This window comes from Haliotis rufescens, unplaced genomic scaffold, assembly GCF_023055435.1.
Source record: "Haliotis rufescens isolate VD_foot unplaced genomic scaffold, xgHalRufe1.0.p SCAF_15, whole genome shotgun sequence".
Lineage (NCBI taxonomy): Eukaryota > Metazoa > Mollusca > Gastropoda > Lepetellida > Haliotidae > Haliotis > Haliotis rufescens.
The window spans coordinates 972,756-978,755 of record NW_025963835.1 but is presented as its reverse complement, the minus strand read 5'-3'; positions in this window follow the sequence as shown (position 1 = coordinate 978,755).

Genomic DNA, 6,000 nt, shown 5'->3' with positions numbered 1-6,000 from the left:
TGCTGAGTGTGACATTAAACAACAAACATTATCATCTCAGGAACAATCATCAACTAAATCAGCTGAACAATCTAAATCAGAAAAAAATGTGAAACTCAAACCAAGAGAATCATCCAAAACGTGTCAATGTAGAGCCTCAAAAGCGACAGGTATCCAGATCAAAATGTTTAATACGTTTGCATCCCTTGAGGACATGGATGCATATGTCCGACAACAGCCATCATAGGGCACATAGCTTGTCACCCTCAAGGGAGGTGATTTGTAAATCTCCCGTCAACTCCTCCGAAGAGATAGCTTCTTCACATATAGTACAATGGAATTGCAGAGGACTGAAGACTTCTTTTAAGGAATTACAGCAGGCTAATCTTCAAGCTCATGACGATCAACTCCACACACCCTATGAATGATTTAAATGGCCACAACCCATTCTTTGGTGAACAAGCACTAATACGAAGGCTGAAATAATTGAGGATTTCACAATGACCTGTGTACATTTAAGGATGAATCAAGCAATTATCTGCACCCTGCAACTAGCATCTACTCCTCCTCAGATTTGTATCTTACGTACTTTAACCTACTCAACGAATCATAATGGTCGGTCCACAATGACCTTTGTCGAAGTTACCATTTCCCAACTATCCTTTCAGCAGTAAATCCATCTGATACCATCGCCTTCAACAAGATGGAATTTTACAAGGGCAAACTGGTCGTTGTTTTAAACTCTATGCACAGCTAAACTAACACCGTATGTTTCAGTAATGTTGCTGATCCTATTCAGGTTTTTCTAACGTTTTAAATGAAATTGCCGATGGTTGTATACCCATGTCCTTTACAAATCGACATTTTTCAGAAATTTAGAGAACAAGAAGAAGAAACGAAACTTCATTTTAATGCGGATAATTGTGAGGATTATAATTAAATATTTCATTTATTGAGTTGCATACCGTCCTTGGGTTGGCTCATCATACTACTAAAGGTGCTGATAATATTCATTATCAGTTACTAAAACTTTACCTGATTCATGCATAGAAACACTGCTAAATATATTTGATCATATCTGGACAACAGGAAGTTTGTCTTGGCGAAATGTTGTTATCATTCACCAAAATCTGGCCGGGATCAAGATCTTCATGAGATGGGATTGAGAGGTTGTTTACTCTTAAATTTAATATCATTTTTTAACAGATAGAAATGTCAAGGTACTTGTGGTGTCCACCTTGTCTGATTTTTACTATCAAGGTCAGGTTGTCCCACAAGGTAACATATTATAAGCTAAGTTGTTTAGTATAAAATTAATAATCAATTTAAGGTGTAAAATTACTCTTTCCATAGGTCATTATTTGTTGATGTATAATGTCGAGGTATAAATATGTACACGACGTAGAGATAGTTGCAGCTTTGTCCAAAAAATCAATGACAGGTCACAGCGTAATTTTTCTAAATAAAAAAATAATTGTATCCATTTTCTATCGAAAATATAAACCACATAGTGACCCAGAATAACATCTACTGAGCAGTCCAATTAAAGTTGTAAATGAAGCAAAATTCTATGGGGGGGTATTTTCATCACCATCTTACCTTTCTACCGCATATCAAATATCTGAATGCTAAATGTCTGAAGCTTAAGGCACTGAATGTATTACAAGTTGTTTCTGATCCCACGTAGAATAGGTCTTCAGCAACCCATGCTTGCCGTGAAGATCCGGGGTAGAATAGGTCTTCAGCAACCCATACTTGCCGTAAAAGGTGACTATGCTTGTCGGAAAAGGCGACTAACGGGATCGGGTGGTCAGGCTCGCTGACTTGGTTGATGCATGTCATCGAGCTCAATTGCGTGGATCGATGCTCATGATATCAATCCCTGGATTGTCTGGTCTAGACTCGATTATTTACAGACCGCCGTCATATAGCTGGAATATTGCTTAGTGCGGCGTTAAACAACAAACCAAACTAAACCTTCCTTCACTTGCATAGATCCCTTATCCAACTGTGGCTCCATCATTTACGGTAGAGCCTACAAAAGAAACCTTGAACTGCCAGATTCTGTCCACTATCAAGGTCTAAGAGTTTGTCTTGGATCTTTCAGAACATCTCCTATTGACAGTCCTATTGTGTTCTGAGGCTGACGAGCCATCTTTTAAACATCGTATAAAAATATCTTTACAATACATCACAAAAATCCAACCCTGTATGCAGTTGTGTGTTTAATCCCCTTTATGGGCATCTTTGCAATAATAAATCATCTCTTATTCCAGCTCTAGGAATATGATTAAACCTTTCGTTTCTGCTGCTAATATTGAACTTATCTCCTTTGTGCCTGCTTTCTTTTACTTCTTGGCAAATGGTAAAGCCACAGAGGGACCTTTACTTATTTAAACAAGAAAATATGAAACAATAAACTACAATATCAACAAGAATATAATCAGTTAAGAAGCACAAACCACATACCAAAGTTAATCAATATTTGCAGATGGATCCAAGGATGGTGATGCTGTTGCCACCGCCACTTCAGTTGGATCCAGAACTTCACTAACTAGACACCGGATGACTTGTATTTTACAGCAGGACCAAAGGCCATTTTAACAGCTAAAGAATATATGAAACAGTCTAAACATAAGTCATTATTTTTTCAGACTCTCTATCATGTCTTGTCTTGTCGGTAGGATAAGATGGCAATGTGGTTGTTAACCTTCTAGCGCCTCACAGGCAGCTTGGGTTGTATACTCCTCAGGGAGCTGAGAATGAATATCGAGTGCTCACTGATCCACTGACCGGGGTTATAATAGTGAAGCGCTATGAGCATCCACTTGGTGAATGGAATCTGGCGCAATATAAATGCATTTATTATTATGTCTTCAGGCTGTTAAATATAATTCGTGTCAACATCCAGGATTTTTTTACATCATTGAACTACATAGTAATCTTGTTACTGGCCAATACGACACCGTTTTGTGCTGATTACCCTGTTGGAATCGTTGGTAGCACAATGGCAGACGCCGCAGCTAAATCAGCACTCGACAAATCTATGATACCACTTCCGATCCCATACAGTTACATGTAATGTTAACTTGTGATTAGATGTACATCAGAGATATAATGCAAAAGAAAAGGGATACCCATGTAGGTATAGATATGTAACATGAAATCAAACCAACTATCGGTTCGGTTGTTAGTCCAGGTTATAATGCGACGATGTCGTGTTGGCCATTCACGTAAAACACATGAGTATGTATTGAGAGGTGAGTAACCTCTTTTTTGTATCCCTTGTGATGGGGGAATCATGCTTGACCATGATGATTTTGCCATCACGAGGGATGTTATTTCAAAGTTTCATCCATAAAGGGGATTTTTAATTATATTAGTTCTCATTTAATTTTTTAATTTTTTTAAAGAAACAGAATTGATTGAAAAGAAATGACGTACATAGTTGGTTTTTTTATAAATTGGTAGCTTGTGATTATTGATTGAGATTGTTAGTGTCTGTGCCCGTTTTTATTGTGTATTGTTATGTTTAGTAATATCTTTTTATGGTTTCGGTCTCTGGATTCTCTGGTGCTGGGCGTTGAGATGTTTTGCTATTACCTTTCAGTGCTAATTGCCCTCTGCCTCCCGTTTGCCTATTACCAAACAGTGTTAAGTCCTGGCTTCCATTTGTCCATTGCGTTCCCCTTTCAGCGCCAATTAACTGTTCAGTGTTGACTTCCATTTGTCCATTGCGTTCCCCTTTCAGCGCCAATTAACTGTTGAGTGTTGACTTCCATTTGTCCATTGCGTACACCTATCAGCGCCAATTAACTGTTGAGTGTTGACTTCCATTTGTCCATTGCGTTCACCTATCAGCGCCAATTAACTGTTGAGTGTTGACTTCCATTTGTCCATTGCCTTCACCTATCAGCGCCAATTAACTGTTGAGTGTTGACTTCCATTTGTCCATTGCGTTCCCCTTTCAGCGCCAATTAACTGTTGAGTGTTGACTTCCATTTGTCCATTGCGTTCACCTATCAGCGCCAATTAACTGTTGAGTGTTGACTTCCATTTGTCCATTGCGTTCCCCTTTCAGCGCCAATTAACTGTTGAGTGTTGACTTCCATTTGTCCATTGCGTTCACCTATTAGCGCCAATTAACTGTTGAGTGTTGACTTCCATTTGTCCATTGCGTTCCCCTTTCAGCGCCAATTAACTGTTGAGTGTTGACTTCCATTTGTCCATTGCGTACACCTATCAGCGCCAATTAACTGTTGAGTGTTGACTTCCATTTGTCCATTGCGTTCACCTATCAGCGCCAATTAACTGTTGAGTGTTGACTTCCATTTGTCCATTGCGGCCACCTATCAGCGCCAATTAATTGTTGAGTGTTGACTTCCATTTGTCCATTGCGTTCACCTATCAGCGCCAATTAACTGTTGAGTGTTGACTTCCATTTGTCCATTGCGGCCACCTATCCACGCCAATTAACTGTTGGCTTCCCTTGTGAAGTTTCCAGCTTTGTTATGTTATTACTTATGTTGTTCTTACAGGTACATATATATATATCTATATATCTATATCTATATCTATCTATATCTATATCTATATATATATATATATATATATATATATATATATATATATATATATATATATATATATATATATATATATATATATATATATATATATATATTATGTTCTCTGCTTCATAGCATTCATTCACCTGATGAAAGAGTAAGTATATACTCGGAAACGTTGTGTTCCTCTTTTAAAGAAGCTGATGTCCATAATTCTCCTTCTTGATCATTGGGGCGGTCGGGTAGCCTAGTGGTTAAAGCGTTCGCCCGTCACGCCGAAGACCCGGGTTCGATTCCTGACATGGGTACAATGTGTGAAGCCCATTTCTGGTGTCCCCCGCCGTGATATTGCTGGAATATTGCTAAAAGCGGCGTAAAACCATACTCACTCACTCACTCTTGATCATTGAGGTTTCGATGTATAATTGAGTGATAATTTCAGCCATATCATGGCGTTGTGACACCAGATATGGGCTTTAAACATTGTACCCATGTGGGGCATCGAACCCGGACGAAGAAGGCTTTAACAATAAGGCTTCTCTACTGCCCTCATCGAAGGATAAACGTATGGACACCATACGTATTTTTAAACTGTTTTATATATATGAATGGAGTATATTTCACATAACTTAATGAATTGTATGAAATTACAGTAAATGAATCGGTTGTTAAAACCTGCTCTCTATATATCTAGTCCCCTATTCTATAGGATGAATGCCTATCAAGATTCAGAACATTTGCGATACAAAAGGGGTGGGGGGATGTCTGGTAAAATCAGGCACGTCAATTTGACATGACGTGTTGGCTGTTAGCACAATACAGTCATCGTGCTTTTCAAAGTGATAAGGACTGCTTCCGTGGTCTAGTGGATAGAGTGTCTGCGCAGGGAGCGGGAGGCCGGTGGTTTCATGCCCGACCGCGTCATACCAAAAGAGATGCTGCTTGTTGTTACCCTGCCTGGTGCTCGGCCTTAATGGATATACCAAAAGACTGTGTCTGAGTGGGATATTCATCTTAAACTGTGGCATGGTATCTGAGTTGGCTAACACTATAAAACCGGCATTACTCCGAACTAGTACACACTAGTGTCGCTGATTTCTTGTCAATCTTGACATGTGGTAGCAATTCAATAATTTGCATTCCAAGTCAAATCTAAACTGACCAACTACTACTACTACTACTACTACTACTAGTACTACTACTACTACTACTACTACTACTACTACTACTACTACTACTACTACTACTACTGCTGCTGCTGCTGCTGCTGCTGCAGCTGCAACTACTACTACTACTACTACTCCTACTTCTTCTACTTCTACTACTACTAATACTACTAATACTACTACTACTACTACTTCTACTTCTACTTCTACTTCTACTACTACTAATACTACTACTATCACGATGCCAATCTCTGGTACTACTACTACAACTACTATCACTCACTCAC